Raw genomic sequence first — 15,676 nt, forward strand, 5'->3', positions numbered from 1 at the left:
GCTAGTTTTTCTCCCTTCTTTGCAGGACCCAGAATTTTCTCTAACTGGGAGCCGATCAGGTGACCTGGTTCAAAGGGTAAACCGCATAAATTATTCTTGGATGAAGTCTCTCCAGACCATGGTTTTACATAAATCGCCCTTCTTACAGAATTTAAGACCGCCATATTTTTGGCACAGATTCTGGTGACATCAACGGGAAAGTCACACACAAACTCTGCTGCTGTCTTTAAAGTGGCTACTTCATCTAGTAACTCTTCTCTTGAGACACCTTGTTCAATATTTCTGCTTAATTGACTAAGCCACAACCTAAGAGCTCTTGCTACAGGAACTGAAGACAAGGCCGCTTTCGCCAATGCTGCAGTATTGGAGTATGCTCTTTTAGTTAGGACATCAGCTTTCCGATCCATGGCGTCCTTTAAGATAGAAGAGTCATCAGAAGGCAATAGAGTCTTCTTGGATAAATCCGCCACAGCAGGATCCAATTTAGATGGTTCACCCCAACTCTCTGATTCCGCTGGGTCAAGCTTATATACTGCGCGGAATCTAGATCCTAGTTCCAGCCTGTGATCTGGCTTCTTCCACTCCCTTTCCATTATGGACCTCAGCACTTCATGCCCAGAAAACATAATGGACTTCTTTTTAGGAAAATAATATAATTCTTCTTTCTCTTGCACATCTGATCTGATCTTAGATGTTTCCATGCTGCTTTTTACTGCTTTAATCAGCTTATCTGCCAGTTCTTTCTTAAATAAGAAATAATCTTCAGAAATAATGTCATCTGATTCCACCTCTGAATCCTCCGAATGAGAGGAGGAGTCAGAGGAAGAAGGAGATGGTGATTTAAACAACTTTTCCTTGATGTCTAGTTTCTTCTTCTTAGAGGAATGCCCAGATGAGGCACCAAACTGTTCCTTAAACCAACTAAAGAAACCTCTCATATCATGTAGGAGTTCAGAAGATCCTTGAGGAGCTGCACATTTATCACATACTGTGGAAGTAGCCCCAGCTGGAAGTGGTTGTAGACAGCTGACACATAGGGCAGGCATAGCAGTCCCATCATGCTGCTCCAAATGATTTAAACAGATCTCACAGAAATCCCCACTTTGGATATCAGGAATAGGCTGGTCACAAGATTTACAGAGTCTGTGTTTAGCCTTAGACTTTCTCTTCTTAGAAGAAGTAGAACTAGACATCTGTAAAACATAAGGAGACACCATAAGCCAAAGCTAAAAAATGCCTCTGCAGAGAAACAATACACGTCTGGACTTCTCAGAAGGAATACAGCATCAGGACACCTTAGAGAAACAGAGAGTCCGGCTGCCTGCACCAGAAGGGCAGAGCACGCCAGACTGAGCGGCTTTAAATACACACAAAGCGCGCGCTCCGTCCGGAGACCCGGAAGTACTACCACTTCCGGTGACGTCAGACGCCCGGACTCCAACCTCGCGTGAATACGCGCGCACGCCACCAGCAACATGGCCGCGAACCGGAACTCCAATAATCAAAAGGTAAATACCTTACTGCTGCAAGTCTCTGCTGTATAAGCATCTGATATGGCGGACATCACTCCCGGAAGCCACTGTAATAAGCCCGTACTGACAACTGGCAATACAGTATTAACACCCAAAGGGTCCACTGATTTAGTCCAGGAACCCACATGGACCATCAGGGGTAGCGTTAGGAAAGTCAGGGTTACCCACATTGACACTCAGCAAAAAAGCTGGAACACTAACGCTATACCTAAAGAAAAAGAAAAAAAAAAAAAAAAACATTAAAACGGTGGGCAAATTATACTTACAGTCCTTCTAGGAAGAAAAGAGGACAGAAAAAAACACAATTGCATTTGGAGGTGTGCGTCATATATAGGGATGTCTGGATGCGGATTGGTTGTTCTTTTGTCTTTTGTATATAGGTGGGCGGTCCTAGGGGGAATAAAAGAGGCCGGGAATTCCCTTCTGTGCTGCCGGATGTCGTGGAAGAAAGGAGTTATATTCTTGTATATAGGGGCAATATAATAGTAGTTATATTCTTGTATATAGGGGCAATATAATAGTAGTTATATTCTTGTATATAGGAGCAATATTATAGTACTTATATTCTTGTATATAGGAGCAGTATTATAGTAGTTATATTCTTGCATATAGGAGCAGTATTATAGTAGTCATATTCTTGAATATAGGAGCAGTATTATAGTAGTTATATTCTTGTATATAGGAGCAGTATTATAGTAGTTATATTCTTGTATATAGGAGCAGTATTATAGTAGTTATATTCTTGTATATAGGAGCAGTATTATAGTAGTTATATTCTTGTATATAGGAGCAGTATTATAGTAGTTATATTCTTGTATATAGGAGCAGTATTATAGTAGTTATATTCTTGTATATAGGAGCAGTATTATAGTAGTTATATTCTTGTATATAGGAGGCAGTATTATAGTAGTTGTCACGATTCGGCTTCCAGGTAGTGGATCCTCTGTGCCAGAGAGGGATTGGCGTGGACCGTGCTAGTGGACCGGTTCTAAGCCACTACTGGTTTTCACCAGAGCCCGCCGCAAAGCGGGATGGTCTTGCTGCGGCGGTAGTGACCAGGTCGTATCCACTAGCAACGGCTCACCTCTCTGGCTGCTGAAGATAGGCGCGGTACAAGGGAGTAGGCAGAAGCAAGGTCAGACGTAGCAGAAGGTCGGGGGCAGGCGGCAAGGTTCGTAGTCAGGATGGGTAGCAGAAGTTCAGGTACAAAGGCTTTGGACACACTAAACGCTTTCACTGGCACAAGGCAACAAGATCCGGCAAGGGAGTGCAAGGGAGGAGACTAGATATAGCCAGGGAGCAGGTGGGAGCCAATTAAGCTAATTGGGCCAGGCACCAATCATTGGTGCACTGGCCCTTTAAGTCTCAGAGAGCTGGCGCGCGCGCGCCCTAGAGAGCGGAGCCGCGCGCGCCAGCACATGACAGCAGGGGACCGGGACGGGTAAGTGACCTGGGATGCGATTCGCGAGCGGGCGCGTCCCGCTGTGCGAATCGCATCCCCAACGGCCAAAACAGTGCAGCGCTCCCGGTCAGCGGGACTGACCGGGGCGCTGCAGGGAGAAAGACGCCGTGAGCGCTCCGGGGAGGAGCGGGGACCCGGAGCGCTAGGCGTAACAGTACCCCCCCCCCTTAGGTCTCCCCTTCTCTTTGTCCGGTAACTGCCTCCCCTGGGATGAGGACACCGGGAAAGAATGGAGGGTTTCCTCAACGGCAGGCAGTACAGCAGGAGTGGGAATGGGGAGGGAGGGCAGAGGGCGAGGCCTGGCACGGGGCAGTGTGACACCAGGACGGGGGCCATGGGGAGGCACAGAGGCTTGCCTGATGGGACTGGGAGGGGGGGAGAGACACTTCCTGTGGCAGGCAGAGTCCCAGTTCCTGATCTCCCCGGTGGTCCAATCAATGGTGGGGGAATGAAGCCGGAGCCAAGGCAGACCGAGGAGGACCTCAGAGGTACAGTTGGGGAGAATGAAGAACTCAATCCTTTCGTGGTGGGGTCCGATAGACATCAGGAGGGGTTCTGTGCGGTAACGCACGGTGCAGTCCAATCTGGCTCCGTTGACCGCGGAAATGTAGAGCGGTTTGACGAGATGGGTCACCGGGATGCTGAATCTATTAACAAAGGACTCCAACATAAAATTCCCGGAGGCACCAGAGTCCAAGCAGGCCACGGCTGAGATGGAGGAGTTGGCTGTAGAGGAAATCCGCACGGGCACCGTGAGACGTGGAGAAGAAGACTTAGAAGCAAAAGATGCCACACCCACGTGAGCTGGGTGCGTGCGTGCGTTTCCCAGGCGTGGAGGACGGATAGGGCAATCCACCAAGAAATGCTCAGTACTGGCACAGTACAGACAGAGATTTTCTTCTCTACGGCGATTCCTCTCTTCCTGGGTCAGGCGAGACCGATCCACTTGCATGGCCTCCTCGGCGGGAGGCCCAGGCGAAGACTGCAAAGGATGCTGTGGGAGAGGTGCCCAGAGATCTAAGTCTTTTTCCTGGCGGAGCTCTTGGTGTCGCTCAGAAAAACGCATGTCAATGCGGGTAGCCAAATGGATGAGTTCTTGGAGGTTGGCAGGGATCTCTCGTGCGGCCAGCACATCCTTGATGCGACTGGATAGGCCTTTTTTAAAGGTCGCGCAGAGAGCCTCATTATTCCAGGATAGTTCAGAAGCAAAAGTACGGAATTGTATGGCGTACTCGCCAACGGAAGAATTACCCTGGACCAGGTTCAGCAAGGCAGTCTCAGCAGAAGAGGCTCGGGCAGGTTCCTCAAAGACACTTCGGACTTCAGCAAAGAAGGACTGGACTGTGGCTGTGGCAGGATCATTGCGGTCCCAGAGCGGTGTGGCCCAAGACAAGGCCTTTCCTGAAAGAAGACTTACTACGAATGCCACCTTAGACCGTTCAGTAGGAAACAAGTCTGACAACATCTCCATATGCAGGGAACACTGAGACAAAAATCCACGGCAGAGTCTGGAGTCCCCATCAAATTTGTCCGGCAGGGACAAGCGGAGGTTAGGAGCGGCCACTCGCTGCGGAGGAGGTGCAGGAGCTGGCGGAGGAGATGGTTGCTGCTGTAGCAGAGGCAGAATTTGCTGTAACATGGCGGTCAACTGCGACAGCTGCTGTCCCTGTTGGGCAATCTGCTGCGATTGCTGAGCGACCACCGTGGGAAGATCAGCGAGACTTGGCAGCGGCACCTCAGCGGGATCCATGGCCGGATCTACTGTCACGATTCGGCTTCCAGGTAGTGGATCCTCTGTGCCAGAGAGGGATTGGCGTGGACCGTGCTAGTGGACCGGTTCTAAGCCACTACTGGTTTTCACCAGAGCCCGCCGCAAAGCGGGATGGTCTTGCTGCGGCGGTAGTGACCAGGTCGTATCCACTAGCAACGGCTCACCTCTCTGGCTGCTGAAGATAGGCGCGGTACAAGGGAGTAGGCAGAAGCAAGGTCAGACGTAGCAGAAGGTCGGGGGCAGGCGGCAAGGTTCGTAGTCAGGATGGGTAGCAGAAGTTCAGGTACACAGGCTTTGGACACACTAAACGCTTTCACTGGCACAAGGCAACAAGATCCGGCAAGGGAGTGCAAGGGAGGAGACTAGATATAGCCAGGGAGCAGGTGGGAGCCAATTAAGCTAATTGGGCCAGGCACCAATCATTGGTGCACTGGCCCTTTAAGTCTCAGAGAGCTGGCGCGCGCGCGCCCTAGAGAGCGGAGCCGCGCGCGCCAGCACATGACAGCAGGGGACCGGGACGGGTAAGTGACCTGGGATGCGATTCGCGAGCGGGCGCGTCCCGCTGTGCGAATCGCATCCCCAACGGCCAAAACAGTGCAGCGCTCCCGGTCAGCGGGACTGACCGGGGCGCTGCAGGGAGAAAGACGCCGTGAGCGCTCCGGGGAGGAGCGGGGACCCGGAGCGCTAGGCGTAACAGTAGTTATATTCTTGTATATAAGAGCAGTATTATAGTAGTTATATTTTTGTATATAGGAGCAGTATTATAGTAGTTATATTCTTGCATATAGGAGCAGTATTATAGTAGTCATATTCTTGCATATAGGAGCAGTATTATAGTAGTCATATTCTTGAATATAGAAGCAGTATTATAGTAGTTATATTCTTGTATATAGGAGCAGTATTATAGTAGTTATATTCTTGTATATAGGAGCAGTATTATAGTAGTTATATTCTTGTATATAGGAGAAGTATTATAGTAGTTATATTCTTGCATATAGGAGCAGTATTATAGTAGATATTTTCTTGTATATAGGAGCAGTATTATAGTAGTTATATTCTTGTATATAGGAGACAGTATTATAGTAGTTATATTCTTGTATATAGGAGGCAGTATTATAGTAGTTATATTCTTGTATATAGGAGCAGTATTATAGTAGTTATATTCTTGTACATATCGGCAGTATTATAGTAGTTATATTCTTGTATATAGGAGCAGTATTATAGTAGTTATATTCTTGTATATAGGATCAGTATTATAGTAGTTATATTCTTGTATATAGGAGCAGTATTATAGTAGTTATATTCTTGTATATAGGAGGCAGTATTATAGTAGTAATATTCTTGTATATAGGAGGCAGTATTATAGTAGTTATATTCTTGTATATAGGATCAGTATTATAGTAGTTATATTCTTGTATATAGGAGCAGTATTATAGTAGTTATATTCTTGTATATAGGAGCAGTATTATAGTAGTTATATTCTTGTATATAGGAGCAGTATTATAGTAGTTATATTCTTGTATATAGGGGCAGTATTATAGTAGTTATATTCTTGTATATAGGAGCAGTATTATAGTAGTTATATTCTTGTATATAGGGGCAGTATTATAGGAGTTATATTCTCGTACAAGTTGTATTAGTTACAGTATATTCTTGTACACAATGGGGCTATTATCGTAAGTATGATAACCTGTGATAATCTATAGATGTAACATGGCTGGTTTTCTCTTTGGCAGAGCCTATAAGAAGGTCACAGTTTACATTTTGTCTTACATAGGACTGCAGGATAACCTCCCGAATTGTCATAACTCCAACAGAGCCTATTTGTCTTACCTAGGACTCAATGTAATGAAGCTTTCTCCATCTCTATAACCTCACTCCCTGCCGTCCCTATTGGGACATCTTTATACTATGGAGTTCAGCTGAATATTCTCATATATTCCAGTGTATTTTCCAGGTATAAATATTCCCGTAAGTGCACAATCAAAAATGTAGATGAAAATAATTTCTTGACGATCATTTTTACAGCATTTTGTATTTTAAAGCCAACTTGTCGATCGATACGGTACAAATGATTCTCACATTCTCTATTCCGGGACATGCAAATCTGCTCCAGGTATTCGATATGAAGGCTCGGATTAATCTGGAATTTATGACATAATAACAAATGCAATTATAAAACCTCCCGAACGTCCAACGTTTATTGCAGAACAGATCGACTTATGTTAATTTACTTTGAATAAGCACGTGTGTATTTCGCTCTGTGTCCAGCAGGTGGCAGTAGAGGAGCAGTGCAGTGTGCGGATGGTTGTAGGAGGCGTTTCCCTTGTGTCCTGATGTCAAGCAGATGCCAGCAAGCCTCTCCTGCTTTGGTCAAGGTGTTTAGCTATAACAGTGTTTCCCAGGGTGCCTCCAGCTGTTGTAAAACTACAACTCCCAGCATGACATATGTTATTGTCTGTACCAGAGTTTTCCAAACAGTGTGCCTTCAGCTGTTGCAAAACTACAACTCCCAGCATGCCCAGACAGCCAAAGGCTATCAATATAGCAGCTGTTTGGCACCGAGAGATGACATATTCTAGTGTGGAGATCATTTTTTTTCCAAACCAGTGTGTTTCCAGCCGTTGCAAAACTACAACTCCCAGCATGCCAGGAGTTGTATTTTTGCAACAGCTGGAGGTGCCCTGTTTTGGAAACATTGGTCTGTACAATAGAATATGTTACCAATAAGCTCCCATTATACTGCTGCAAATGAACACTTTACTTAAATGGGCACTCTCATTAAAACTCATTTTTGCTATTGCTCTCCTTATGGTAAATAAAACATACTTTCTAATGTACTTTGTTTTAAAAATATACATTTTCTATGTTTTATTTGTGTTTAAAAAAGCTGCCACTAGGTGTCTCCTTACTTGCCCAAAGCACATTACCCCCCCCCCCCCCCCCCCGCCCCCTAACTCTTGCACAGACTTTGGATTCAGGAATTGCAGTCTGGAGTGCTGAGGGGTGTGTGTACAGCCTTAGCAAATCATAGCTCATCTCACACTGAACTGCTCTGGGCTGTATGTAGCAGAGTGAGGGAGGAAGTTCTCCCCTGTATGGCTTCAGATGATTTCACGCCTGCTGGGGAAAGCCCCTTCCTAGTCTGTGAATCTGAGACTGAGCAGAAAATACAGAGCGATATCAAGGTAGAAAACTAACAAATAATAAAAATAAAGCCCTCTGTGCAACTTACCGGTTTGGCTTTCGAACAAACTTGGGAGGGGAGTACAAGTATTCCCCTGGTTTTCACCCTTTATTCTGCTCCAGGATGTGGAAGCTGGACTTCAGTTGTAGGTTGCTTATGCAAGAGTGGTGCTGGTTAAGTGGGAGCTGGCTAGGCAGGCTAGAATGCCCTGGAGCTAAGCACCGGGGATACAAGAGGGAGGGATGAGCTGATTGTGTGGATGGTAATAGCATAGCAAAAAGAGTCTGATGTAGCAATGTTGACTTGGTGTTAGTAGCAGAGCTGAGTAGCTCAGAAGCAACCAGGTGGTGTTTAGCTAGATCAGTATACATAAGTGTGTTCGACAGTCCAGGTCATACACAGTTGAATCAGTAAAGTACAAGCAGACAGAGGCAGAGCAAGGTAACAGACTTGGTCAGAAACATAAAAACTCAGGCATCAGAGAACGGATGGAGCAGGGTTATATAGGCCTGGAAGGGATTGTAGAAAGGAGAATATGGGAAAGCGCACGGCCCGCATGGGGTGAGTCAGAAACTGTCGCCACCTGTGACAATGTAGAGGAGGAAGTCTGGAGCCTGCAGAGAGGAGAGAGAGCCGATAAGAAGCAAGGAGCACTGCACGCCGGCGGCTGCCAAATGCCGTCATTACAAATACCACCATAAAGTACACAAATAGTGGGAGCATAAAGATCTCAAATAATACCCCTTTATATTGCACAAATAATAGGACCATGTACATATAAAATACCTCTACCATACAGCTACAGGATGACACTATCCTCAAATAATACTGCCATTCAACTCCAAAACAATCCCACCTTACTGGTAATACCACCTTAAAGGTGTACTCTGGTGGAAAACTTTTTTTTTTTTTTTTTATCAACTGGTGCCAGAAAGTTAAACAGATTTGTAAATTACTTCTATTAAAAAAAATCTTAATCCTTCCAGTACTTATTAGCAACTGTATACTACAGAGGAAATTCTTCTCTTTTTGCATTCCTTTTCTGCTGGCACCTCTGTACATGTCAGGAACTGTCCAGAGCAGGAGCAAATGCCCATAGCAAACATATCCTGCTCTGGACAGTTCCTAAAATGGACAGAGGTGTCAGTAGAGAGCACTGTGGTTGTGACAGAAAAGAAGTCCCAAAAGAAAAGAATTTCCTCTGTAGTATACAGCCGCTAATAAATACTGGAAGGATTAAGAATTTTTAATAGAAGTAATTTACAAAGAGATTTTCCCGCTGTCTCCCATACAATTTATCTACTGAGGAAGGGGTCGGGGACCCCGGGGATCGCTGCTGCAGCACCCCGCTTTCATTACTGCGCAGAGCGAGATCGCTCTGCACGATAATGACTGGCAATACAGGGGCCGGAGCATCGTTATGTTACGGCTCCGCCTCTCGTGATGTCACGGCCCGCCCCATACAAGTCTATGTAATGAGGGGCGGAGCCATGACATCACATTGCTCCGGCCCCTGTATCGCCCGTCATTACGCACAGAGCGAACTCGCTCTGCGCAGTAATGATAGCAGGGTGCTGCAGCAGCGATCCCCGGGGTCCCCAGCAGCGGGACCCCGGCAATCTAACATCTTATCCCCTATGCTTTGGATAGGGGATAAGATGCCAGGGGCAGAGTACCCCTTTAAATGTCAATATATTCAGTGCTATCTTGATTCTATTTGATTTGGTCTGATTTTGATATGCATTATTGTTACGCCGAGCGCTCCGGGTCCCCGCTCCTCCCCGGAGCGCTCACAGCGTTTCTCTCCCTGCAGCGCCCCGGTCAGACCCGCTGACCGGGAGTGCTGCATTGACATTGCCGGCGGGGATGCGATTCGCATAGCGGGACGCGCCCGCTCGCGAATCGCATCCCAAGTCACTTACCCGTCCCGATCCCCGGCTGTCATGTGCTGGCCCGCGCGGCTCCGCTCTCTAGGGCGCGCGCGCGCCAGCTCTCTGAGATTTAAAGGGCCAGTGCACCAATGATTGGTGCCTGGCCCAATTAGCCTGATTAGCTTCCACCTGCTCCCTGACTATATCACATCACTTCCCCTGCACTCCCTTGCCGGATCTTGTTGCCTTGTGCCAGTGAAAGCGTTTAGTGTTGTCCAAAGCCTGTGTACCCGATCTCCTGCTATCCATATTGACTACGAACCTTGCCGCCTGCCCCGACCTTCTGCTACGTCTGACCTTGCCTCTGCCTAGTCCTTCTGTCCCACGCCTTCTCAGCAGTCAGCGAGGTTGAACCGTTGCTAGTGGATACGACCTGGTTGCTACCGCCGCAGCAAGACCATCCCGCTTTGCGGCGGGCTCTGGTGAACACCAGTAGCCACTTAGAACCGGTCCACCGGCACGGTCCACGCCAATCTCTCGCTGACACAGAGGATCCACATCCAGCCAGCCGAATCGTGACAGTAGATCCGGCCATGGATCCCGCTGAGGTGCCGCTGCCAAGTACTGAGGTGCCGCTGCCGCTGCCTTACTACGGTGGTCGCTCAGCAATCGCAGCAAATTGCCCAACAAGGACAGCAGCTGTGGCAGTTGACCGCCACGTTACAGCAACTTCTGCCTCTGCTACAGCAGCAACCATCTCCTCCGCCAGCTCCTGCACCTCCTCCGCAGCGAGTGGCCGCTCCTAGCCTCCGCTTGTCCCTGCCGGACAAATTTGATGGGGACTCTAGACTCTGCCGTGGATTTTTGTCTCAATGTTCCCTGCATATGGAGATGTTGTCGGACTTGTTTCCTTCAGAACGGTCTAAGGTGGCGTTCGTAGTGAGCCTTCTTTCAGGAAAGGCCTTGTCTTGGGCCACACCGCTCTGGGACCGCAATGATCCTGCCACAGCCACAGTCCAGTCCTTCTTCGCTGAAGTCCGTAGTGTCTTCGAGGAACCAGCCCGAGCTTCTTCTGCCGAGACTGCCCTGCTGAACCTGGTCCAGGGTAATTCTTCAGTAGGCGAGTACGCCATCCAATTTCGTACTCTCGCTTCCGAATTATCTTGGAATAACGAGACTCTCTGCGTGACCTTTAAAAAAAAAAGGCCTATCCAGTAACATCAAGGATGTGCTGGCCGCACGAGAGATTCCTGCCAACCTGCAAGAACTTATCCATTTGGCCACCCGCATTGACATGCGTTTTTCTGAGAGACATCAGGAGCTCCGCCAGGAAAAAGACTTAGATCTCTGGGCACCTCTCCCACAGCATCCTTTGCAGTCTACGCCTGGGCCTCCCGCCGAGGAGGCCATGCAAGTGGATCGGTCTCGCCTGACCCAGGAAGAGAGGAATCGCCGTAGGGAAGAAAATCTTTGTCTGGACTGTGCCAGTACCGAGCATTTCTTGGTGGATTGCCCTATTCGTCCTCCACGTCTAGGAAACGCACGCTCGCACCCAGCTCACGTGGGTGTGGCGTCTCTTTGTTCGAAGTCTGCTTCTCCACGTCTCACGGTGCCCGTGCCGATTTCTCCTTCTGCCAACTCCTCCCTCTCAGCCGTGGCCTGCTTGGACTCTGGTGCCTCTGGGAATTTTATTCTGGATTCTTTGGTGAATAAATTCTGCATCCCGGTGACCCGTCTCGTCAAGCCGCTCTACATTTCCGCGGTCAACGGAGTTAGATTGGATTGCACCGTGCGTTACCGCACAAAACCCCTCTTAATGTGCATTGGACCCCATCACGAAAGGATTGAATTTTTCGTCCTTCCCAACTGCACCTCTGAAGTCCTCCTCGGTCTGCCATGGCTCCAGCTTCATTCTCCCACCCTTGACTGGACCACCGGGGAGATCAAGAACTGGGACTCTTCTTGCCACAAGAAATGCCTCTCCCCCCCTCCCAGTCCCGTCAGGCAAGCCTCAGTGCCTCCTCCTACATCTGGTCTCCCCAAGGCTTATCAGGACTGTGACTTGCCTCCTCGTGGCCCCCATCCTGGTGACACCCTGCCCCGTGCCAAGCTTCACCCTCTGCCCTCCCTCCCCATTCCCACTCCTGCTGTACTGCCGGCCTTTGAGGATACCCTACAGTCACTCCCGGTGTCCTCGTCCCGTGTGAAGCAGTTGCCGGACAAAGAAAGGGGGAGACCTAAGGGGGGGGTACTGTTACGCCGAGCGCTCCGGGTCCCCGCTCCTCCCCGGAGCGCTCACGGCGTTTCTCTCCCTGCAGCGCCCCGGTCAGACCCGCTGACCGGGAGCGCTGCATTGACATTGCCGGCGGGGATGCGATTCGCATAGCGGGTCGCGCCTGCTCGCGAATCGCATCCCAAGTCACTTACCCGTCCCGGTCCCCGGCTGTCATGTGCTGGCGCGCGCGGCTCTGCTCTCTAGGGCGCGCGCGCGCCAGCTCTCTGAGATTTAAAGGGCCAGTGCACCAATGATTGGTGCCTGGCCCAATTAGCCTGATTAGCTTCCACCTGCTCCCTGGCTATATCACATCACTTCCCCTGCACTCCCTTGCCGGATCTTGTTGCCTTGTGCCAGTGAAAGCGTTTAGTGTTGTCCAAAGCCTGTGTTACCCGATCTCCTGCTATCCATATTGACTACTAACCTTGCCGCCTACCCCGACCTTCTGCTACGTCTGACCTTGCCTCTGCCTAGTCCTTCTGTCCCACGCCTTCTCAGCAGTCAGCGAGGTTGAACCGTTGCTAGTGGATATGACCTGGTTGCTACCGCCGCAGCAAGACCATCCCGCTTTACGGCGGGCTCTGGTGAACACCAGTAGCCACTTAGAACCGGTCCACCGGCACGGTCCACGCCAATCCCTCGCTGACACAGTGGATCCACAACCTGTAAGCCGAATCGTGACAATTATATTTTATAAATAAGGTACAATCGATGTTAAATGTTAAATTAAATAAACCTTTTTCATTTTTATAATACGGTTTGCAATTTTTATTGTGTACCATCAAAGACAGTGAGATCCTTGAGGTGTGGTTAATAAAAACATTTTTGAAGTGCTCTATTTTGGTCGGTGGGGACCGACTATTTAACCACATATATCTCCGATACTTGCTTGTGAGCTGCACACATATTTCTTTTAATTTACAAATCTGTTTAACTTTCTGGCACCAGTTGATTTAAATAAAGAAAGTTTTCCACCGGAGTACCCCTTTAACGTGCACAAATAATCCTGCTGTACAGTCCTTAAAGGGGTACTCCGGTGCTCCAGCGTTCTGATCGTAACGTCACGGCCATGCCCGCTTGTGACTTCATGTCACGCCCCCTCCATTCATGTCTATGGGAGGGGGCGTGTCGACCGATACAACTAGGGGGCGTGGTCATGATGTCACGTCCACTGTCGCAGGAACCCGGCATTTGTTTAGAACGCTGGGTGCTGTGGGAGATCGCGGGGGGTCCCAGCAGGGGGACCCTCACAATCAGACATCTTATCCCCTATCCTTTGGGTAGAGGATAAGATGTCTAGCAGCGGAGTACCTCTTTAAAGAGATTATCTTATCAGACAACACCGCTCAGGTTGCAGCCACCATGGTTGTCAATGTTTGGACCCCAGGCAGCCGTAATAAACAGCTGACCCCTGCAGTGGCCACTACAGGTGAAACGTAGTATTGCACGGTGGTCATGTATGGCAGTCAATGTATGTTGGTTGCTCAAGTCTGCCCGAGCTGCTTTCTGCTTTGATACATAGTCAGGGATCCCTCTTAGGCTTCATTCACATTTTGTTTTTGCAATACGGTTCTTGTATCAGGTTTTTTGTAAAAAAAAATGTATGTCTCAAAACCGGACCGAACCATATACAACCATGTACAATCGTGTATATACCTCTGTACAGTTTAAACTGTTTACGGGTTGAAAACGGTGGTCCGATTGCATACGATTTAATACGGTTTTATGTTTGTCCTTAACCTCTTCAGGACCCATGACGTATGCATACGCCATCACACCCTGGGTCTTAAGGACCCATGACGTATGCATACGTCATGGTCTTTTCCTGGTCTCCGCCGCTCACCCGGCGGAGATCGGAAGCGGATCCCTGCTGAAATCCTTCAGCAGGGATCCAGGGCAAACGCCGAGGGGGGCCATGTATGCCCCCCATGTCGGCGATCGCCGCAAATCGCAAGGGAAATCGCCCTTGCCATCTGCGGCGATACCGGGCTGATCGGGTCTCTGGGACCCGACCGCCCGGTAATTTCGCATGATCCCGGCTGTCACAGACAGCCAGGACCATGCTGGAGTATAGGAGCGAGGTGGCAAGCCGGCCACCTCCTCCGATCCCCTGCGATTCTTCGGTTAGTTAACCGACCAATCGCAGGAGGGGGGGCGGTTACTTCCTCCCGTCCTGCCCGGCCCCTTGAAGTCCGGAGAGGACGGGAGGAAGACCGGAGGACGCGGCGGGGGACGGGGGAGTGCTGGGGACCAGCCCCGGTACTTACCTCGTCCCTGAAGACCCGGATCCCGGCGAGGAAGATGGTGGCGGCGGCGACAGGTGAGTAGATCTTCAGCCACGGTCGGGCCCTTTACAGCAATGCACGTCGCCGTAAAGCGACATGCATTGCTGTATTGGGACCCTATATACTACAACTCCCAGCATGCCCAGACAGCCCTTGGCGTCTGGACATGCTGGGAGTTACAGTTTTGCAACATCTGGAGGTCCACAGTTTGGAGACCACTGTGCCCTTCCAGATGTTGCAAAACTACACATTCTCAGCATGCCCTTACTGTCCAGGCATGCTGGGAGTTGTAGTTCTGTAACATCTGGCCCTTCAGATGTTGCAGAACTACAACTCCCAGCATGCCTGGACAGTTTTGGCATACTGGGAGTTGTAGTTTTGCAACATCTGGAAGGGCACAGATTGGGAACCACTGTATTAGTGGACTGCAAACTGTAGTCCTCCAGATGTTGCAAACTACAACTCCAAGCATGCTGGGAGTTGTAGTGCGGCAACATCTGGCTCTAAAGATGTTGCCGAACTACTACTCCCAGCATGTCTGTGAATGCTGGGAGTTTTGGTTTTGCAACAACAGGAGGCACACTGGTTGGGAAACATTGTCTGTTTCCTAACTCAGTGTTTCCCAACCCGTGTGCCTTCAGCTGTTGCAAAACTATAACTACCAGCATGCACTGATAGACTGTGCATGCTGGGAGTTGTAGTTTTGCAACAGCTGGAGGTCCCCCCTTGTGAATGTACAGGGTACATTCACATGGGCAGGGGGCTTACAGTGAGTATCAGGCTGCAAGTTTGTGATGCAGCAAATTTTGCGCGGCAGCTCAAACTCGCAACGGGAAACTCACTGTAACCCCCCGCCCATGTGACTGTACCCTAAAAACACTACACTACACTACCACAAAATAAAATAAAAAGTAAAAAACACTACATATACACATACCCCTACACAGCCCCCCTCCCCAATAAAAATGAAAAACGTCTGGTACACCACTGTTTTCAAAATGGAGCCTCCAGCTGTTGCAAAACAACAACTTCCAGTATTGCCGGACAGCCGTTGACTGTCCAAGCATGCTGGGAGTTTTGAAACAGCTGGAGGCACCCTGTTTGGGAATCACTGGCGTAGAATACCCCTATGTCCACCCCTATGCAAATCCCTAATTCAGGCCTCAAATGCACATGGTGCTCTCACTTTGGAGCCCTGTCATATTTCAAGGCAACAGTTTAGGGTCACATATGGGGTATCGCCATACTCGGGAGAAATTGCCTTACAAATTTTGGGGGGCTTTTTCTCCTTTC

Source organism: Hyla sarda, chromosome 2 (genome assembly GCF_029499605.1).
Source record: "Hyla sarda isolate aHylSar1 chromosome 2, aHylSar1.hap1, whole genome shotgun sequence".
NCBI lineage: Eukaryota > Metazoa > Chordata > Amphibia > Anura > Hylidae > Hyla > Hyla sarda.